At 42.1% G+C, this 23,838-nt stretch overlaps 1 protein-coding gene across 8 annotated transcripts in view; it reads left to right on the forward strand.

Annotated features, from left to right (window-relative positions):
* Positions 1 to 23,838, forward strand: part of si:cabz01090165.1 (uncharacterized protein LOC100333421 homolog) — a 315,307-nt gene that overhangs the window by 220,872 nt on the left and 70,597 nt on the right. For 5 of the 8 annotated variants that reach the window (XM_063907237.1, XM_063907240.1, XM_063907246.1 and 2 more), the window contains one exon: positions 542 to 652. The gene's annotated coding sequence lies outside the window, so the exon portion shown is untranslated. Of the gene's footprint in view, positions 1 to 541; positions 653 to 12,138; positions 12,310 to 23,838 lie in introns of all 8 variants that reach the window. The other 3 variants (XM_063907241.1, XM_063907238.1, XM_063907243.1) reach the window with 1 other exon arrangement.

Consider the following 23,838-nt stretch of genomic DNA (forward strand, 5'->3'; position numbering starts at 1 on the left):
TTTTATTAACATTTTTACCCTATTCACCTTTAAATATGAATTTGGGACATGATTTGACAAGCTAACCCTTTCAATAAGTATTAGATGTCATTTGTTTTATAGAAGAACTATGATCCTAGCAGGTTGAAATTAGGGTTTTATGTCAGTTGGCAAAAAACAATCTTATAATTAAACTCAACCTTCTTAGCTTTCAGTGCAGGTGTGGGAAGTCTTAGTGGAATCAAACTGATCAATGTATGTCAAAAGAGACTTATTTGTTTTAAAAGGAGCTGATTAAAAGTGAAACATTGTCAATTCCTGCCATATCACCTCTGCTATTTCCTTCAAACTTTGGTACTTCCTGCTGAGGAAGTCTGAAGGAGAGAGGTCAAGGAAGGCAATAGCGGGGGAATGAATAAATGAATAGAAGGAGGGAGGAAAAGTGACAGGGACGATAGAAGATAGAAGGAAACAAGCTTAAGGAATGCTAATGAATAAATGATGCAACATGTTGACATTCCTTTCTCACCCCCCCCCCCCCCCCCCACCGTCTCTCTTGCAGGAAGGACACAGCTCTTGTTAGCTTGACATCCTGTTGTAGCCCTGAGGCCAGAGATGTGACTGACCATAAAGAACTGTCTACTTAAAGACTGCTTGCTTCCAACAAACTCAGGTAGGTCGTTGAATGGACTGTTGGAATTCACAGTTCTTCAGTACAGTTACTTCAGTACAGTTACTGGATGTAATAATACTGTTGTTGTGGATCAGATGCTCTACAGGAGTGACTGGTGTATACATTATACATATAATTTCTGCCTGCACTATTTTCTTATTCTCATTTTATTGCTTGATTTGTTTTATGTCTTGTATTAACTATGTTGCATTGTTGAAGGAGCTCGGGACTTAAGATTTTCATTGCCATTCCTACACTGTAGTTACTGTTCACATGACATTAAAACATTGAATCTTGAATAATGCCACTGTTCTAGCAGTACAAACTGAAGAAAGAACAAGCTATGTGCTGTATCAGAAACAATGCGCCACGTGCTCTGGAAGTAATATGGTCTGTGTTTACATTAGCAAGCATGGCTAACACTCAGAGCTAACGCTGTACTAGAGAGACTATGTGTAATATAAAAGGTTCTGTCCTTGTGGTAAACCTACAAGACAGAAACGTTTGAGATCCATACTGTTTCAGAAATAATGCTGGATGTGGTTTGGAACATAATGTGGCGTTTAATCATGCCAGCATTTAGCTGAGGCCCTGGGATATGGCCCTATAGTATATTGTTCAAATATAGTATAATAGGAGACCTTTAATCCAAATGATGAATGGTGTATAACTGGATGCCAGAACAAGGGCACATTGCCTACTGAGTTACCTCATGATTGGTAACAACAATATAAAAGACACCAGAGTTTCATTACATCCTTTTTTGCAAACGGAGAACACTGAGGGTCAAACCAGAATGAGCAGCCTTGTTTAACACAATATTTTCTCAGCCAGAAACATTTGTTCTGGAACCAGCAGGATACCAACAACTTCAACTTCACTTTATTAATCAACTTACTTTTATTCTCAGCTGGACATTTATAAACTCACAGTTTATTATAACTGTACAGCTGTGTTATCAATATAGAGGAAACACTGGAATAAATATGTTAATGTTCCTTGGCTTGGCCTGGGTTGCCCTTGGCCTTGTGGTCAATCATGTGCTTTCCACGAGGCTTCTTCCAGTTCCTCACTGTTAATTGTGGCGTGTCTTTGGGATTTTTCCCTTGTACACTGCAAGGATGTAAGGACAGAGGTTGTCACTGACACATATATTATTTGTGATGTTGAGCTTTATAAAAATGTGATAGATTGATGTGTTTATCATGAAATGTGGCATCTATCATTATTAATTGATATTATTATCAGTTCCATTTTTGTTGCATGTGCTACAAAATTGGGTAACACTTTACTTGAATGGGTGTTCATAAGACTGACATAACATTGTCATAACCATGACATGTCACCTGTCATAAACATGTCATAGCAGACATCCATATATGACGGTTTAATGTTGCGCTAAGATGTCAAGCTAAACGTTGTTCTTAAGTGGGACAGGTAGGTCTGCTATGACATGTTTATGTTGTCTTGGTTTATGTCAAGTTGTCATAACAAGGACATCTCAATCAATGTCACCTTTGCATCAAAAGTGACATAACTTACCGAATGACACTTAACGACAACTGTCATAACTATTCATTAATGTTTAAGACAGGTGTCATGTCATGGTTATGACAATGTTATGTCAGTCTTATGAACACCCATTCAAGTAAAGTGTTAACTAAAATTGTTATAGGATAATTCCACTTTTACATTCTTGAATCTTAAATCCTTAACTTGACACTGCAGGACTTTACTCCAAGATGCTTTGCGGCCATTATACACATGAAAATATCCTGGACAGACAGGTGGAGAAATGAAACGTTCACACCGTAGAAATTCAGTTGGGGAAATGACCCCCCGCGGGGAAAAGGTAAACTGTACTGAAAACAAGTTCAACTAAACTGAAAACAGACCTGATGGAAACTGATGGAGGGAGTAGCAATGAAATTATGTGAATTGACCGATGGGAACCAGCTATGTAAATAAATATAGGATGTTATTAGATACAAATATAACATACTATTATTTTACATTTACACTGATCAGCCATAACATTATGACCACTGAATTGAAAGCCAGTGATTATGTAGTTAGAATGGCCCTGTGAGTAGGAGGTATATGATAGGCAGTATTGGAAGCAGGAAAAAGTGGCAAGCGTAAGGATGTCAGCGACATTGACAAGGGCAACATTGTGATGGTTAGACGTCTGGTTCAGAGTATTTCTAAAACTGCAGCTCTTGGGGGGGGGGTTCCCCGTCTGCAGTGGTCAGTACCTACCAAAAGTGTTCCGAGGGCGAAAAAGCAGTGAACCAGCAATAGGGTCATGGGCGGCCAAGACTCAGTGAGGCGCGTGGGGAGGGAAGGGTGGCCTGTGTGGTCTGATCAAACAGAAAAGCTGCTGTAGCTGAAATTGATGAATCAGTTAATGCTGGTTCTGTTAAAAAGGAGTCAGAACACACAGAGCATCACAGCTTGCTGCGTAGGGGGCTGCGTAGCTGCAGACCAGTCAGGGTGCACATGCTGACCCCTTCATGGAGACGGTATTCCTTAATGGCAGTGGCCTCTCTCAGCAGAATAATGCAGTCACACTGCAGAGATGCGTCAGGAAAGTTTGAGGAACACGACAACGAGTTGAAAGCGTTGACTGGCCTCCAAATTCCTCAGATCTCAATCCATCGAGCATCTGTGGGATGTGCTGGATGAACAAGTCCGATCCATGGAGGCCCCCCATCGCAACTTACAGGACTTAAAGGATCTGCTCCAAACGTCCTGGTGCCAGACACCACAGCACGCCTTCAGAGGTCTAGAGGCTGTTTTGGCAGAAAAACGGGGAGCTACTCGATATTAGGCAGGTGGTCATAATGTTGTGGCTGATCAGTGAATACTTCAACTTTATACAGTACTTCATCATGTCAGAGACGCATGCACTTTATACTTCACAACATTCTGTCATATATAAACTACTCTCAAAACAATACAATGTATGGTTATTGATCAAATTATACAACAGTAAATAAAGAGTAGGGCTGAGTATTTTGATCTAAATTATTAGGTGGACTGATCCCAGGGAAAGCTTACATATTGTATGTGTTTCAAGAAAGGTCAATATGACGACTTTAACACATTTTTCAATGGAAATGAATATCATAGCACAATTGCAATAGGAATATAAATAATATGAATTACATATTTGTTTCCAAATCCGTGAATAAATTAATACAACATTCAAGTAAGAATTACCTGACATGCTAATTTGTTGAGGATTCAAATTTGATGACTTCATATATAATAAGTAGGGCTGGGCAAGTTAACTCGTTATTATCTCGTTAATTATTTAACCCAGGCAATTATTTTATGGCGCATTAGCGCATGTTTTATTATTTATTTTATCATTTATTTATTTAATCCTTTGGTTCTGTCAGAGTCGACAGAACCAAAGTCATTTGTAAACACTGCAAGTTGAATTTTCTTATCACTGGAGTACTTCCAGTCTAAAATATCACCTAAATGCAAAACACACAGTTGATACCAGCAAATCATTCAACGAAACAGACAGTGGAGCGAGGCTTCGGCAGACTAACGTTACATGCAGCGTGTGAGAGAAGTATAGATAAACAAAGGCAAGAGAAGCTAACAAATGCCATAGCGAAGTGGATAGCTACAGACTGCAGGCCGATTAGTGTTGTGGAAGACGTCGGTCTAAGATAAATTCTGAGAATCACAACAAATGACGGTAGGTATGAGATGCCCTCAAGACGCACCATCACACGAAGAATACACGAGTTGTATTGAAAGGAGAGGACTGCAAAAGCGACAACTTTACAACGTGCACCCACTGTTGCTCTCACTGGGGACTACTGGACATCACTCGGTAACCACAATTACCTCAGAGTTACAGTGCATTATATTGATGAAAAGTGGGCGCTGCATTCACATGCTCTGACTTTGATGAAAACAGAGGAGAGACATTATGAAAAAAGTTAGCGCTATTGGCTGCTTCATCTGAGTCTGATTTTGAACAGGAAGAAGACTCAATTGAGAACAGTGTGCGTCGATACAGAGCAGAGCCTGCCATCAGTTCAGATTCCTGTCCATTAGAGTGGTGGTCCAAACATGCAGGCTCACACAGCAGGCTGGCCCCCTATGCACAGAAGTACTTGGCCACACCTGCAACCTCCGTTCCATGTGAAAGTTTGTTTTCTCTTGCTGGTCATATTGTCCAGAAGAAGAGAGCTTCTTTATCATCTGAAAATGTAAATAATCGTGTGTGCCTTAGCAACTGGCTTAGTGCAGAGGAGTACAAAACATCAAGTTTTAGGAATCTACAAACTGCACTGAAAGTGTTTTCTGGTTCTTTTTGACCAAAGGAAATCCAGTATAAACATGGAATTTACAGACTAGTCCCCTGCACAGTAAATGCCAGCATTGCACTTTTTGGTGCTTCACCACACTCTAACATTAATGCAGTGGCAATAAGCTTTAGTTTTGTGTTTGTTTTGATAACATTGTTTAAGTTGAGATTTACACAGAATATTTATATTATTTAACTGCTATTGAATAAAAATGACGATGTTAAGTGTTTGCAAAACATAGCACTCTCGTTCATATGGCAGTACATTTAAAATAACAGTGCACTATACACTACTTTTGAATTCATTATGTCAAGTTCTAGGAATCGACAAACTGCACTGAAAGTGTTTTCTGATTCTTTTTGGAGTGAGATTCTAGACCCCTGCACAGTAAATTCCAGCAGTGAACTTTGTTGTGCTTCACCTCACTCTAACAGGGTCATTTGGTACTGGACATAGACTGGTTATGCTGCTCCCTAATGACAGTGAAATGTTTCTGATGTTACCTCAGATATTGCCTGTTTTAACATTAATGCCCTGGTAGTGGCAATAAGCTTTAATTTTGTAATTGCTTTGATAACATTGTTTAAGTTGAGATTTACACTAAATATTTTTAATTAACTGCTACTGTATTTAAAATTCTGATGTTAAAAGTGTTTTCACAACAAATGTCATGGCACTTTCGTTTATATTGCAGAACATTTAAAATAAAAGTGTGCTATACATTACTTTTGAATTCATTATTGAATTTTGCGTACAAATGTGATTAATCGTGATTAATCAGGGAAATCATGAGATTAATCATGATTAAAACCTTTAATTGTTGCCCAGCCCTGATAATAAGATTACATTATTCTGCTTAATCTACACTATATTGAGCAAACAAACTTGACGGACTTGTTGAAGATCATTCATTTAATCATAACACTTTAGAATATGTGATACATTCTGTAAAGCAGCAGTTCCCAAACTTTTTTTGCGGCGCACCCTGTTCTACGTCCCAACCGGGTTGACGCACCCCCGAAAAAAACGCAACAAAGCTTTGTTTTATGGCGATATAAATAACTTTGTCATGAGATGTTCCATTTGACAGTTTCCCTGATTTCAGCAAGTTATTTGAAAAGAATGAATGAAACGAGTTGGCGCGCATATATCCTAGGCTACAGTGAAACGTAGAAGAAGACAGCGGCTGTCGCCTATGGAGAAATCCCACTTAAAAAACAACACTGTGTAATATTTTTACACCAGACCACCATTACATTTTTCATCTCGCGCACCCCCTGGTGGCAGCTCGCGCACCCCTGGGGCACCACACTTTGGGAATCCCTGTTTTAGATTAGTAAAGGATTTCTGAAACTCCCTTTATAAACTCCTTTAGCTTAGGAAACCCTGGACCTTCCTTAACAAAAGGAAAGGAGAATATGCTGTCCCACAATGCCTTGCGGCCGCAACTTTTCCCGTGATACAACAATCAGCCATTTACAGAAACAACCGATCATGACGAGAAATGCAATAAAATTTACGGTGCTTATTAAGCATTTTACAACTTATGCCATAACCTGCCAAAGTGCTTTGTTTTGAACGTTCAGCTCTATATTAAGCAAAAGGAGAAATATGCATGTTACTTTTTAACTGAAATTATCAAATAAAGTCTACATTTCTCAGTGTTTGTCACAGGGGTGACGAGCACAAGTTTCACTTTCCTTTTTTATTTCCCTACTATTCTAACCTGATGACGAATATGTTTCACTATTGTCCACGTTCCTAAAGCATAAAACAATACCATACGAGAGCATGGTGCAAAGTAGACACACATTAATAACGTCCTTCATCATGAATACGTGGGATAGTGTAAGTGCAGTCGGATTCTCAAAGCACTGCAGTCTCTTTTCCTAAGTCCTTTTGAATTCTCCTACCCACTATTCCATAACCCCGTGATGTTTCACACAGAGGTCAAGGAATAGTAGATAGGCATAGATGATAGGAGCTTATTTTTGGACAATTGGACCGTACCCAATGTGTTTTCACTGTACCTAGACTGGTTCAAGTGTTTTTGTGGAAAAGGCACCATCTCTTAGGAAACCCTGCAATTGAATGAATGGGCAAGTGTACTGTGAAATGTCAGATAACATGGGGGCAGATGAGCTCAGTTTGCTGGCTGGCATTACCTTGTTTGGGAACACCTAGGCAGAATAAAAGTTGAATATGCACCTTATTGTCTTATAAATGATTTGACTCTAGGAAAACAAAGTGATAACAGAGGTTCAGATAGTGGAAACATCTGTGATTGTTTTTCTCTCTTTGTGCTGAAGATGAGTTAAGTACTTCTTGCCAATATCTGACAAATCTGTCATAACTTTTAGATAGCTGAAACCATTTTGATATCACACTCATTTGTAGCTGCAGGACATATCTTGACATGGTATTGTTTTTGCTACTTCCTTCTGGTCCCCACAAGGAAATGAAAAAACAACAATTGACAAGAAAAGACATTGTTATTTCATTTGAAGTGCATTTTTCCTTTATGACACAGAGTCCTGTTGGTAATGTAAAAAGTGGATATAGGACAAAGCAAGGTGAGGATCCCAGTGTAGACTTGCCAAGCCAGGCTGGTTTGAGTCAGCAGAAAAGGAAGGCCAACATTATGTTATAGGAGTGCTTACAGTTCATCACCGGAAAATGTGCTTAGAAACAAAGACAATTACCTGTGGCTGCCTATTTAGTATTTTCAACTTCACTCTCAACAGATATTTGTATACTGTGGCAGCCAGTGATGTCAGTAGCGTGTTAATCTAATCTGAAAAAAATATATATTTTTGCTTTCTTCTAGCGTCTCGAGGAGTGATGTCTATTGCGACAATTAAGTGACGTTTTCAGCACGAGGACAACTCACGTGTAACACTACGCAGCGACACAAACGTAAACACCAATGGAGGGAGGAGAGAGATGTGCGTTTTCTTAGCTGGAAATACAGTCACTATCTTGAGTTTTTTGAGTCAGTTAAGATCACAATATTAAGGTTCGTTGTACTCTCTGTGCTGGAGACAAAGTGTTATCTAGCTTCCAAAACACTACGTCAAATTTGAAGAAAAATTTGGGCTAATGCAGGAGGTCCCTCACCACCCAAACAACAAAAGCTTGACTTCGGTGCAAAACCAGTAAGTGGGGAAGAGTTGAACAAGTGTTGGACTCATTTGAGGCCTCCCCTCTATTGTCGGCAGCTGCTGAATGTAACTAATAAAGTAACTTAGTTACTTTTAAAATCAAGTAATCAGTAAAGTAACTAAGTTACTTTTTAAAGGAGTAATCAGATTACTTTTTCGAAGTAACTGTGGCAACACTGTGGGAGTGAATGTTGAATCTCTCAGAGGGGATGAAACAGACTGAAAGAGTGAAAAAGGCAGCAATATTGAGTAATGGTAAACGACAGGAGAGTAAGATGTAAGATGCCTAATTTGAATGTATTACTCATATCCAATTAAACATATGTAATGTGAAAATGTACAAAGATATATTCCACTATGAAAAATATCATATTCAGTAGACTGTACATAACATAACATAGGAGTAGTGAAAATTCCAGGTAACACGCTCAAATCCTCGCATGAATGGCACTGTTGAGGCTAGGTAGAAGTTGCTTCTGTTTCAATATTGAGATGTCAGCCCATCCGAGATGAAGTGGTTGTTCCTGGCATCTAGTTGCTCCTCTCTTATGCTTTTCAGTACTGGGTCAAGGTGAGCCCATGTGGCTGTGGCGTTGTGCTGAAGACAGGCTGACAGCGATGCAAATGATTCCATTCTGCCCCCACCTAGATAGATAACTCCAGTATGGAGGGTTACCTGCTGGTTGCCACCTCCAAAGTGAGTGTCTTTTATTTCCCTGGTGTATTTACAAGCGTAGTTCTAACTGTAGTCTATGTGAACCACCACATCCTTCTGGGCCAGGGTCTCTCTCAGTCTCTTCAGTCTTTCAAACTGGTGCTTGGGGGCGGTGGTGGCAAAGTCCATAGGGGCGTTGGCCTGGGAACTGGAAGGTCACCAGTTCAAGTCCCCGAAAGACCAAGTGCCACCGTGGTGTCCCTGAGCAAGACACTGGTTACCTACACTGCTCCCCGGGCGCCGTACATAATAGGCAGCCCACTGCTCCTAACACTAGGATGGGTCAACTGCAGAGACGGCATTTCGTTGTCCTAGTACTTGTACTCTGTGCAATGACAATAAAGTTGAATCTTCATCTTCATCTTCATCATTTATGTTGTAAATGTGTATGGAGAAGTTTGAGAGGTGGTCCTGTGTGAGGTCCACCAGCTTTTCAATGGAAGTATGCCTCTTCTCAAGACATACATTCCTCACTTCCTTCTTTTCAGTGGACCCATCTTTGTCTTTTTTTGTCATTGGGACAGATTTCATGACCCACTACTCGCACATGATGATGTTTCCTCTCGTCGAAGGATCCAGTGTTGTGTAAAATGTCTTATGCTTGCATTTGCTGCATGTCCTGTACATGCAGGACATGTCATCGTCACCACACACACTGGCCTGTACAGTGTCTCTTGGGGATGATGTTTCTATGACCCCAAGCTGGTGCAGCTTCCTTATCTTAAGGCCAAAATGTTCATGTGTTTTGCAAGCACATGTTTCTCTGTCTGTGACTCTTCGCTGACCAATCCAAAATGGCCTAAGTTTGAAAAATTGAGCCCTGGAAAGGTTGTGCCTCGGATTCTGAGCCAGAAATCTTCTATGAAGATTTGCCATGGTGTCCGTTAAGGCTCTCTTGCGGAATATCTGGCCCTTTTTCCGTATTTCTCCTGATTTCCCATTTATAATTGTGGAGAGATCATCTTGATGGAGGAAGTGACTAACTAGTGTGTGTATTAGTTTTCTCTGGCTGTTATTAGGTAATGTTTTCTGATGATCTCTTTTTGTTGTTTTCCTCTTGACCTCTCTGCCTTCCATGCTGACAATTATCTGCTTCCTCTTGGCCTTCATCTCAAGTCTTTTCAGTCTTTTCTTCAGGTCCACCTCTTTGGTCCTCTCCAGAACTTTCTCTTCTGTGTGGCACAACTTTGTCCTCAATTTTGATATAGTTTTCTTTCTTCTGTTCCTCTTTTTGGGTGTTTCCTTCGGGGTAGATGTCATTGGTCCTGGTGTCAGTAGATATGTCTCTCTTCTTTTAGGAGTTGAGTTGATGGCAGGGATATTTACCTGTTCTCTTGGAGAGGCTGTGTCTTCTTGAACATTTTTAATAACTTCTTAATTTGCTTCTTGTTGAAGTGTATCATCTTCTTCGCTTATTGGTGTTATTTCCAATACAGCTTTTAGCTGTTGCTTTCTTCTGTAATACTTTTTTGAGTTTTCCTTCCACTGTTTTTTTCTTTTCATGTTGCTTTTTTGTCAGATCTTGAGTTTTGGGGTTTTACAACTTTGCTTTCGTTTTTGATATCTGGAAATGCAAAGGAAACATGACATGAAATAAGTATCTCACAAAGGAGGAAAAATCTTACTGTTATGGACACATCATCCTATAGTAGAGGCTGAATGGCTTACTGGGTGGGTGCGTGCGTGCGTGCGCATCCTATAGTAAGGACTGAATGGCTTACAGTGAACACACACACACACACACACACACACACACACACTCACACACACGTGTATGTCTATTGACATTGTATGAGGGCATAGGACAATGTATGAACCTCTCCAACCCCTAACCTATCTCTTTCCTTCCTTCTGTACTCTTCCAGCAGTTCTGGGTTGTTGTAAACTTTTTCTCTGAATTTTGCCAGCTTAGCCTTCGCTAAAGCTCTCTTTTTGTCACTTGCTGGCTGTCTGCAATGAAACAGGATATAAAGCAAAATATCAACAGTTAGTAAATAACATTTAAATGAATAGTTAATAATATATGTTTAAAATATAGTCTGTATGATTAAATTCTCATTACCGAAACAAAAGTTCTGTCTACTGCAACCTGCCTTAAACTGCAGCGGTACATGAGAATGGTGTTGCGGAGGATGAGGAACCTTAGCATGGTTTGCTAACATTAGCATAGCCATGATGAACAAGCAAATTCTTAATCAACGTACATAATTAGACATTAATGAAGTATATTTTCATAGAACATTTTAAATCTAACGTTTTTCTAAATGTGGAAAACTGCTTATCAGTAATGATAATCAATACTGTCATGTAAGCAGTCTGACAAGAGAACGTTAAACTTTATCTGGAGAAATATCAAGAGATCTGCTTACCTTGTAGCCATCTTGAAGGTACTGGCAGATGTGTCGCTTCATTCAAAATCAAACTTTATTTAAAATGTTCTGTGTGTACGCAAACGGTCCTTCAAAAATGTTGCGGAGGGTGAGAACATCAGTCATGGACGCTTCATTTTTAATAATTTCATTATTGTTATACATAAATATTTAGTTAATACTTGTTTGTCATTTGAAAACATCTAGTAGAACATCCATTTATTTTTTTTCAGAATATTTTCATTTTACTGTTTAAATTACAACATAACATACATTCAGACAGAGCTGGACGCATTGTGGTAATGAGGATTTCAGCAGGAAATTCAATAAAATACAAAAATAATTTATTCCTATGTTAAATGACTATTGGCAAGATAGAACACATAATTATCCCTATTATGATATTTTGTTACATTGCAAAATTACATATTTTATATCCTTAAATCATTACTGCCATGATATTTCAATGGTTTCATGAGAATATATTTGTTATTATATTTTTGTTATCAATTATCATGTTGTATTCCAAAAGTATTTACAAAAGAAAAAAGCATAATCCTTCCTTGCTTTCTTACAGTGCATTCCCTCTCGGTTTACATTGTTCTGTTGAAAAGCCTGAGGGTAAGCCTTTTCTATAGGAATTTGGACGAAGAGTAACAGGCAAAGTCTAGCACTCTGAGACGTGATGCTACCAGAAAATGTAATTAAACTGCTATGATCGGTGATAGATGCCTTACATCTGTGCAAATGGTTTCTAAAAAGGAATCTGAAAGAAAATGTGAACAATAATGAATAATTCTCAGAAGCCCCACAATGGTGTCCCTTCATAAATACATTTAAAATAACCCCCCCCTTTTCCCCACATTTTTACTCTCTTCTCACTACTTATTATTTTGTTTCCCTGCAGGGAATTTTGGCAGACATTGATTGGCAGCTGGCTCAACCAATGTCCAACGTTGTGGACCTTTAAAGCCCATCTGCAGGGTCCTCCAGTTAAACCTACATGGGCATCAAAAGTATGTGCATCTGAAGCGAGATGAGTGACCTGTGAGAAGAGGTTGCCCCCTCTGTCAGAGAGGTAGGCTGCTTATCATTCAGTGTGAGTTAATGCTACCAGTGACTGTGGTGGGAGGTAAAGCTTTCATTGTATTGATTTTAATTTGGTTGGATTAATTCATTTGCATCTAGTCTCAGCAAAATAATCAGGTCATCATAAACTTTGAAATTAGGACTTTGGTTTGGTTGAGCTTGTTTAAGGCAAATCCTCTCTAACTGGTTGAGGTAAATGCCTTCATAGGAGTGACATTACGTTTAGTTAGTGAAATAGAAAGGCCCAGATATGTCTCCCACACCATGTTTAAGACAATAGTTTGATCAACAGATTCGATTTAGATTAGATTAGATTAGATTAGATTGAGCTGTACTTTGCACATGTACGATACAATGTGCATAGTGTGGTGGAAACTTCTGAAGCAATGGAGACGAAACTCAGAGAGACACGGGGAGAGCTGGAACTTTGATGGCAAACACTGAAGGTTTATTATGAAGTTAATGGCAGAATTGACAAGACATTTGCTGCAGCCACGAGTTGACAGAGCGGTTGCCCAACCAATTCTGAAGAACTCTACTACAATACAAGGTTTTAACCAGTTCCGAATGGACAATCGACCTTCTTCAGTCGCCAGACTAAACAAATATGGACCCTACGTCTAACTAAAACTGTCATCTAGGTCAATAAAATATGCGTACAAGAGCACCTGGGGCCAGATAAACTGGCGCCCAGCTGTCCCAAAACAATAAAACCAATCTTAGTTCAGCATGAGCTCGTACCCAGTAACAACAAGTCTAGGGAAGCCCAGGCTGCCCCTCTTTATTTTTTTGTGAACAACTGTTTTATTGAAATTATAATCTCACATGACAAGATTGAATAATACAAACATTTTTAATATACCCCTCCCTCCCTCCCTTCCCCTGGCGGCATCCCCCCTCCCTCCTCCCTCTCCTCTTGGTCTAGTGTCTTACAATTATTCTGGGTGCCTTTATTCTGAACTGAGCAGGCTCGCTATAGCCGAAGCGGCTCTCTTCCATGAGTCCAGTGTAGAACTTTCGGCTTTGTTCACCCGTGCTGTAGACAGTTCTAGCATGACCACATCCTGAAAGTATTCCAGCCATTTTCTAGCATACAGTTTGTGAGGGGGTAACCAGTAACAATCAGTTTTTTGGCAGCCGTCAAGCCAGCCAACCAAACCTTGCGTTCTTTCTCATTCAGCCCAGATAGGCCTTCTGACACAACTTATAGTGAATCAACTGGTGGTTGGGGTTCTTGGACGCGTGAAATGCGTTCCCCCAGACATTTTTGTTGAGCTGTAGTGCACTGTCGCACAGCTAACGTTGCATTCTTAGAAAAGGAGACGGAGAATGAATTATCTTTAGCCTTTGGCTTATTTATTCCAGGCTGCTCTGACGCATCATACTCACGGTCAGAGCTTCACCATCTACTACGCACACACTGAACTAGCATAGCTCAGTTCACCCTTTTATAGTCTGTACCATATCGCCATCTAGTGGCATAAACATATATACAGCATTACATAGAACTGAGTACATACAGTAATAATGAACATCTCAACACCCCCACTTGTACTCAGGTTGCTATACTTCAAGCAAAATAAAAATAGAATGAATGTGGACCTCTGTCATACACATATCAATCTCCAAAAAGAGCACTTGCAAACCTCTTCAGTTTCAACTTATTTACAGGTTTGGTCATTACATCAGCAACCATGTTATCAGTTGAACAATACACCAAAATCACCCGTCCCTCAATCACAGTTGACCTGATAAAGTGGTACTTTATGTCAAAGTGTTTACACCTTTGTCTGTTTACAGGATTTTTGGCGAGAGCGATTGTCCCCTGATTATCTCATGTACTACAGTTTGTGTGTAATTGTAATTATCTATACCCCCCAGTAACTGCTCCAGGTATAGACACTCCTGTATGGTTGAAGCAAGCGCCATGTATTCTGCCTCGCAGGTGGATAGCGCGACTGTAGGCTGTTTTCTAGTCTTCCACGAGACTAGAGAGCTGTTCTGACTAAGGCTCACACAGTATCCTGTGGTACTGCGTCTGTCACTGGTATCAGCCGCCCAGTCAGCATCACTATAGGCTTGTATACCTAGCTTCTCACAGTCGTTTCTCCTAAATGTTAACCCTTTCTCTGCAGTGCCTTTGAGATACCTTAGTACATGCTTCACAGTGACCCACTGCTCCTCTGTAGGCTCTGCAAAGTACTGCGATAACCTGCTCACTATAAAGCTTAAATCGGGTCTGGTACAAGTAGTCAGGTATATAAGACTGCCTACAGCCTCCCTGTACAACCTGACATCCTCCATCTTTACTGCATCCTCAGTATACTCGAGCTTCTGCTCACAGGGTGTTTCTCTGGTCCTACAGTCTTGCATATTAAAACGCTGTAGTATTTTGTAAGTGTACCTTTCCTGTGACATCTTTACACACCCATCTGATTGACTGAAATCAATACCCAGAAAATGTTTGAGTTTGCCTAAATCTTTCATCTTAAACCTTTCTGCGAGCATCTCTTTCACCTCTTTCAGTCTCTCTTCATTGCTTGCTGCAATGATCAAGTCATCAACCCATGTGATTATGATCACTTTCCCTTCTTTTGACTCTTTGGCATAAACACAGTGGTCGGCTGGGTTTTGTGTGAAACCATCCTCAGTTAAACAATTGTGCAAAACCCTGTTCCAATTTCGGCCGGACTGTTTAAGACCGTAAAGGGATTTCTCTAGCTTGTAAACTATACCCTCTTTCTCTTCATAACCCTCTGGTGGATTGATGTAGATCTCATAGTCTATGGGAGCGTGCAAGTACGCGGTTTTCACGTCCATTTGGTGCAGGAGTAAACTCTCCTGTGCAGCTTTCTGTAGCACCACCCTTACACTTGTCATGTCTGCCGTGGGTGAAAACGTCTCCCCATAGTCTACGCCCATTCTCTGGCTGTAACCCTTGGCCACAAACCGTGCTTTGTATTTGTCTCTTCCATCTACATCAGTCTTGATAGCGTAAACCCATCTACCCCCCACTGTTTTCTTGTCTATTGGCAGTGTTGTCGGGGTAAAGGTCTTGTTCTCTTTTAAAGACTGGATTTCCTCATCCATGGCTTTTACCCATTCTTTGGAGTTAGCTGACCCCATTGCCTCCCCAAATGTTTGTGGAATGCCACACACCATTCTACAGCAGTAGTCTACTGTGATATTTACCGCATCACTTACACGGTTTTCAGTAATGAAGTCATCCAAGTGACTTGGCATCTTTCTCTCTCTGATCGGATACCTTCTACTCTCTGGTTCACCACTCTGTTGTGTTTGATCATGGTCAGTAGACCTCACTTCTGTACCTGGACTATCACTATGAGCACTTTTACTCCGTACACTTGGCTCTGGAGCATTTTCTGTACTCCTACCGACCCCCTGCGTGGTTTCACTAGTCCTGGGTCTCACACTGTCATAGCCATCATTTGGATCTGGCTCACCTGTCTGTGTATGTTTCTCCACAGCTGACTTGCTCACAAACTTCACTAGTCTGTGTTTTTGTACTTTGTTTGTATCTGGATGATACACCAAATACGCTGGGCTGTTCTTGTCGTGACCTACAAAATGCCCCTGATCACATCTGGAATCGAGCTTCCCCTTGTTCTGTTTGTACGTGTAACATACAGATCCAAACTTTTGCATTTTGGATATATTTGGCTTTTTGTCTGTTAGCAGCTCATAAGGAGTCTGCCCTGTACGCCTGCTAAAACATCTGTTCCGTACCATTGCTGCTGTTTGTACGGCATAGGGCCATAGCTGCTTTGGCAGCGCACTTTCAACCAACATACACCTGCCCATCTCAAAAGAGTACGCCACCCTCTCTCTGCTGTTCCATTTTGGTGTGGGGTGTATGGAGCTGACGTTTCATGTCTGATCTGATTTTTCCTTAACACTGCTTGGAAATCACTGCACGTGAACTCTGTTCCGTTGTCGGATCTGATGCACCTCACCTTCCCATAAGGGGATATGTCTGCTAGGAACTTTTCCGTAGCCTGCACTGCGTCACTTTTCTTCTTTAGAAAACAAACAAACACTGCGCTTGAGTAATCATCAGTAAATGATTGCACATATTTGAAACCATCTCTTGACTCTGTTGCTACAGGACCTGCAAGATCAGTGTGAACCATTTGTAAGGGAGCCTTTGCTCTGGCATCAGGATCCCTATTTCTGGTTTGGGCAAACTTTCCTTGAATACACACCTCACACTCTTGTTCGGGCCTACCCATTTTGCCCTTGATCTGCATACCTACAACAGCATTCTGCAACTTAAGAATATCGTCATAGTTACAATGACCTAATACCTCATGCCATGTCTGTATGTCGTGACATGCATTACACTTATCATTAGATTCAGTTTCAATGTGCAAATAATACAGCTTTCCATACACATGAATGTTAAACCTGGTACCGTCTCTGGTTATCAGGACGTCTTTATCTTCTTTGAAGACAACCGTAGCTCCACTCGTAGTCGCCGCCTTCACTGAGAAGATGCTCTGTGGATATGACGGTACATACAAAGCGTCTCTCAGCGTCGCCTTGTGCCGCTGTCCTCTGCTGTCGATGAGGGAAACCTCAGCATTTCCCCTCCGCTGCGCAATCCCGCTGCACCGGGTGCCGTCTGCCAGCTCGACATGGTGCGTTTCTGGCCTGAACGCGCTGTCGAAACTCTTGAAGAGGGTTATGTCAGTGATGACATGAGATGTAGCTCCCGTGTCCACCATAAGGCCCCTCTCCTGGATGCTGCGCGCCGGCTGCCGTCTGCTCCCCCCGTCTCTCACCGCGAACGCGTAGTCCTCGTCGACATCTTCTGAGACTTTACTCATACCATCCTGTTTGTCTTTACTGTTCTTCTCCTTGCGCCTACACGTGGCATCTTTGTGTGTGTCACTTCTGCAAAGACTACACCATGTCCTCTGTCTACACGCTTTCGCTCTGTGCCCTTTTGCGCCACACTTGAAGCATACCATTTCTGTGTCGTCTTTGTTCCAGCCATGGCCAAACGTTTTGGCGGGACGCCTTCCACTTTTCCCTTGAGTCTTCATCACACTGTGGCTTGAATCAGCTGCATTTATCTTCTCTGTTTCTTCAAAACTTCTTAGCTTAGTCTTGAATTCTGCAAACGTGATGTTATCGTCCGTGTGTGCCACATGTATTGCAAATGGCTTAAAACTCTCAGGCAGTCCTTTTAAGATCATAGCCACCAGCAGGCCGTCTCCTAACGTTTCTCCCGCGTTCCGCAGCGCGGTAATGGCGGTTTCTGCTCTGATGATATAGTCCATTATACTTTCATGGTTTGCCTTCTGAAGCGATGTCAACGTGGTGTACAAGTTGATTATACGGGGCTTTCCCCTCCCTGCATAATACTCTCTCAATATCTTCAAAGCTCTTCTTCCATTGTTGGGCGCATCCCTCATAACTAACGAGAGGCTTTTGTCATCTAGCAGTAAAATTAACTCTGCATATGCGTCAGCATTTTTCTTTGTATCTGCTGCTATTTCGGCTTCTAACCTCGGTTCTCTCAGAACAGTGTTTCTTTAGTCCTGTTATAGTGAACAATACACCAAACACTGTTCCTCAATCACAGTGACTGATAAAGTGGTACTTTATTGTCAAGTGGTCTACAACCTTTGTCTGTGTTACAGGATTTTGGCAGAGCGATTGTCTCCTGATTACTCTCATGTTACTACGTTTGTGTGTATTTATTATCTATACCCCAGAACTGCTCCGATAGACACTCCTGTTGGCATGAACATGCGCTGTATTGCTCGCAGTGTACGCGCGAGGCAGTTTCTACGTTCACTGAAAAGACAGAGAGCTGTTTGATCTAGCTCAACAGTCCTGTGGTACTGCTTTGTACTGGTATCAGCGCCAGCAGCATCACTATAGCTGTATACCTAGCTTCCACAGTCGTTCTACCCTAAATGTAACCTTCATGCTCAGTGCCTTTGAGTACCTAGTACTGCTTCACAGTGACACTGCCTCTGTAGCTTGCAAAGTACTGGATAACCTCTACATAAAGCTATACGGTCTGGTACAAGTCAGGTATATAAGACTGCCTAACAGCCTCCTTCAACGAATCTTCCACTTTATGATCCTCGTATCTCGAGCTCTGCTCACAGGTTTCACTGGCCTACAGTCTTGCTATTAAACGCATGTGTATTGTAATGTACCTTTCCTGACATCTTTACGACACCCATCTGATTGACTGAACATACAGAAAATGTTTTGAGATTTGCCTAAATCTCATCTAAACTTTGCAGCCTCTTTCACCTCTCAGTCATCTTTCATTGCTGCTGCAATGATCAAGTATCAACCAATGTGATTATGAAGCATATCATTTTACTCGTGCATAAACACAGTGGTCGGCGGGGTTTTGTGTGAAACCATCCTCAGTTAAACAATTGTGCAAAACCCTGTTCCAATTTCGGCCGGACTGTTTAAGACCGTTAAAGGGATTTCTCTAGCTTGTAAAACTATACCCTCTTTCTCTTCATAACCCTCTGGTGGATTGATGTAGATCTCATAGTCTATGGGAGCGTGCAAGTACGCGGTTTTCACGTCCATTTGGTGCAGGAGTAAACTCTCCCTGTGCAGCTTTCTGTAGCACCACCCTTACACTTGTCATGTCTGCCGTGGGTGAAAACGTCTCCCCATAGTCTACGCCCATTCTCTGGCTGTAACCCTTGGCCACAAACCGTGCTTTGTATTTGTCTCTTCCATCTACATCAGTCTTGATAGCGTAAACCATCTACCCCCACTGTTTTCTTGCCTATTGGCAGTGTTGTCGGGGTAAAGGTCTTGTTTCTCTTTTAAAGACTGGATTTCCTCATCCATGGCTTTTACCCATTCTTTGGAGTTAGCTGACCCCATTGCCTCCCCAAATGTTTGTGGAATGCCACACACCATTCTACAGCAGTAGTCTACTGTGATATTTACCGCATCACTTACACGGTTTTCAGTAATGAAGTCATCCAAGTGACTTGGCATCTTTCTCTCTCTGATCGGATACCTTCTACTCTCTGGTTCACCACTCTGTTGTGTTTGATCATGGTCAGTAGACCTCACTTCTGTACCTGGACTATCACTATGAGCACTTTTACTCCGTACACTGGCTCTGGAGCATTTTCTGTACTCCTACCGACCCCCTGCGTGGTTTCACTAGTCCTGGGTCTCACACTGTCATAGCCATCATTTGGATCTGGCTCACCTGTCTGTGTTTGTTTCTCCACAGCTGACTTGCTCACAAACTTCACTAGTCTGTGTTTTTGTACTTTGTTTGTATCTGGATGATACACCAAATACGCTGGGCTGTTCTTGTCGTGACCTACAAAAAGCCCCTGATCACATCTGGAATCGAGCTTCCCCTTGTTCTGTTTGTACGTGTAACATACAGATCCAAACTTTTGCATTTTGGATATATTTGGCTTTTTGTCTGTTAGCAGCTCATAAGGAGTCTGCCCTGTACGCCTGCTAAAACATCTGTTCCGTACCATTGCTGCTGTTTGTACGGCATAGGGCCATAGCTGCTTTGGCAGCGCACTTTCAACCAACATACACCTGCCCATCTCAAAAAGAGTACGCCACCCTCTCTCTGCTGTTCCATTTTGGTTGTGGGGAGTATGGAGCTGACGTTTCATGTCTGATCTGATTTTTCCTTAACACTGCTTGGAAATCACTGCACGTGAACTCTGTTCCGTTGTCGGATCTGATGCACCTCACCTTCCCATAAGGGGATATGTCTGCTAGGAACTTTTCCGTAGCCTGCACTGCGTCACTTTTCTTCTTTAGAAAATAAACAAACACTGCGCTTGAGTAATCATCAGTAAATGATTGCACATATTTGAAACCATCTCTTGACTCTGTTGCTACAGGACCTGCAAGATCAGTGTGAACCATTTGTAAGGGAGCCTTTGCTCTGGCATCAGGATCCCTATTTCTGGTTTGGGCAAACTTTCCTTGAATACACACCTCACACTCTTGTTCGGGCCTACCCATTTTGCCCTTGATCTGCATACCTACAACAGCATTCTGCAACTTAAGAATATCGTCATAGTTACAATGACCTAATACCTCATGCCATGTCTGTATGTCGTGACATGCATTACACTTATCATTAGATTCAGTTTCAATGTGCAAATAATACAGCTTTCCATACACATGAATGTTAAACCTGGTACCGTCTCTGGTTATCAGGACGTCTTTATCTTCTTTGAAGACAACCGTATCTCCACTCGTAGTCGCCGCCTTCACTGAGAAGATGCTCTGTGGATATGACGGTACATACAAAGCGTCTCTCAGCGTCGCCTTGTGCCGCTGTCCTCTGCTGTCGATGAGGGAAACCTCAGCATTTCCCCTCCGCTGCGCAATCCCGCTGCACCGGGTGCCGTCTGCCAGCTCGACATGGTGCGTTTCTGGCCTGAACGCGCTGTCGAAACTCTTGAAGAGGGTTATGTCAGTGATGACATGAGATGTAGCTCCCGTGTCCACCATAAGGCCCCTCTCCTGGATGCTGCGCGCCGGCTGCCGTCTGCTCCCCCGTCTCTCACCGCGAACGCGTAGTCCTCGTCGGCATCTTCTGAGACTTTACTCATACCATCCTGTTTGTCTTTACTGTTCTTCTCCTTGCGCCTACACGTGGCATCTTTGTGTGTGTCACTTCTGCAAAGACTACACCATGTCCTCTGTCTACACGCTTTCGCTCTGTGCCCTTTTGCGCCACACTTGAAGCATACCATTTCTGTGTCGTCTTTGTTCCAGCCATGGCCAAACGTTTTGGCGGGACGCCTTCCACTTTTCCCTTGAGTCTTCATCACACTGTTGCTTGAATCAGCTGCATTTATCTTCTCTGTTTCTTCAAAACTTCTTAGCTTAGTCTTGAATTCTGCAAACGTGATGTTATCGTCCGTGTGTGCCACATGTATTGCAAATGGCTTAAAACTCTCAGGCAGTCCTTTTAAGATCATAGCCACCAGCAGGCCGTCTCCTAACGTTTCTCCCGCGTTCTGCAGCGCGGTAATGGCGGTTTCTGCTCTGATGATATAGTCCATTATACTTTCATGGTTTGCCTTCTGAAGCGATGTCAACGTGGTGTACAAGTTGATTATACGGGGCTTTCCCCTCCCTGCATAATACTCTCTCAATATCTTCAAAGCTCTTCTTCCATTGTTGGGCGCATCCCTCATAACTAACGAGAGGCTTTTGTCATCTAGCAGTAAAATTAACTCTGCATATGCGTCAGCATTTTTCTTTGTATCTGCTGCTATTTCGGCTTCTAACCTCGGTTCTCTCAGAACAGTGTTCTTTAGTCCGTTTAAATGGAAATATCCCAACATTTTGGTTTCCCATATCTCATACTTAGTCTCATCTCCGTCGAACGTCGGTCGAGGCAATCTGCTCGTCCCTCGTTGTTCCATCTTGCTAGCTTGCTCTTCTCCTTAGCTAGCTGCCTGTTAGCACGCGGTTCGTTGCGACTTTCTAACTGACCAAACTTCTCTTCCGAATGACTCCTGGGCCCATAACCTGTTGAGCTGTAGTGCACTGTCGCACAGCTAACGTTGCATTCTTAGAAAAGGAGACGGAGAATGAATTATCTTTAGCCTTTGGCTTATTTATTCCAGGCTGCTCTGACGCATCATACTCACGGTCAGAGCTTCACCATCTACTACGCACACACTGAACTAGCATAGCTCAGTTCACCCTTTTATAGTCTGTACCATATCGCCATCTAGTGGCATAAACATATATACAGCATTACATAGAACTGAGTACATACAGTAATAATGAACATCTCAACAATTTTCCCAGTTTATGTCCTCCTCCGCAACAGCCAGTCTCTAGACCATGTCTTGGCCAGGGGTAGCTCCTTCTGTGTGTGCGTTTGAAGTCGTGAATATACAACTGATACGATTCCTCTAGTGTTTGTTGTGAATAGCCAGTCCACTACAGGATGCGTCTGCAGCTTAGAGTTCGTCCGCACACCATAGGCACGAAGGGCCGACCGTAGTTGGAGGTATAGAAAGTGAGATGTCATTGGCAGATTAAAACGAGAACACAACGTCTGGAAGCTAAGCATACCCCCTGGTTCAAATACATCTCCGAGATTATACACTCCCTTTGAGGACCATGATGCTGACCCAAACGGCTTATTCCCTGAGATAATATTCTTGTTCCCCCACAGTGGAGTATTCAGATGTCATTTCCAATTCCCCCCCAGACTCTTCTCAATCACCTTGAAATTTCTTATAGAGTTTGTAATAACAGGCCCAAAGGGTAACATGCATTGGTTGATAGTTAGTCCAGAAAATAAGACCCCTTCGAGTTTGTATGGAAACACTAGTGCATCTTCTACATCTCTCAAGGCTACCTGGAAGGAGCGGTCAAGCCATGTCTTAAGTGGGCGTAGCTGAAAGGCCTGATGGTACCTCATAACATTTGGGAAGGCCAGCCCACCCTCTTGCTTTGATCGCTGTAAGGTGGAGAGTTTAATTTTGGGATGCCCACTATTCCCGATATCTTTTCGTAACAGGGAGTCAACTCTCTTCCAATAACCCGCCAGAGGAGGGAGCGGAATCATCATGCTAACAAAGTTAAGGCGAGGCAACACGTTCATTTTGACGGAGGCCATCCTTGTTTGTAGTGAAGCTGGTAACTTAGTCCACACAGCTATGTCACGTTCCACCTCTTTAAATATGTTCTCATAATTCATTTTTACTATGTTATGCAGTGAAAGCTGAATCTGGATGCCCAAGTATGTGTTCTCTGCTGTGATGGGAATGTCATAAGGCAAAACTACCGCTTTTGCAAGTTCATTCAGGGGCATCAGAGCTGACTTCGCCCAGTTGATCTTATAGCTGGATAACATCCTGAACTCTTCAAAAGTGGCTAACAGAGAGGGTATTGACTTTTCAATATCCGATAAGTAGATAAGTACGTCATCAGCGAAGGCCGATATGGCATGCAACAAGGTTTTAATCCGAATAGGAGCAATGACCTGGGTCTCCCTTAGATGTTGGGCTAGCGGTTCTAACGAGAGAATAAATAAACTTGGCGAGAGGCCACATCCCTGTCGAAAAATGGGAAAGAGGCTCGAGTGTAAGCCGTTTATGGACACCATGGCGGTGGGGTTAACATATAAAAAATGAATCATGTCGACAAACCCTCTCCCTAGGCCAAATCTCTCCAGGACCGCCCACAGATACTGCCACTCGAGCCTGTCAAAGGCCTTTTCGGCGTCAAGTGACAGTATCGCGCATGGAGTCTGTAATTGTTGAGTTTCATGAATTACATGTATTAGGCTTCGGATATTGTCCGCTGCTAGGCGCCCTTTCATGAAGCCAGTCTGATCCTTATGAATTATTTTGTCCATGTATCCCTCCAAACGTAACGCCAGTACCTTAGAATACAGCTTCTTGTCTGAGTCCATTAACGAAATTGGTCTGTAATTGGAGCAATCAGTTTTGTCTTTCCCTTTTTTAAGGATTAGCGAAACCAGGGC

Source organism: Eleginops maclovinus, chromosome 18 (genome assembly GCF_036324505.1).
Source record: "Eleginops maclovinus isolate JMC-PN-2008 ecotype Puerto Natales chromosome 18, JC_Emac_rtc_rv5, whole genome shotgun sequence".
In the NCBI taxonomy this organism is placed as follows: Eukaryota; Metazoa; Chordata; class Actinopteri; order Perciformes; family Eleginopidae; genus Eleginops; species Eleginops maclovinus.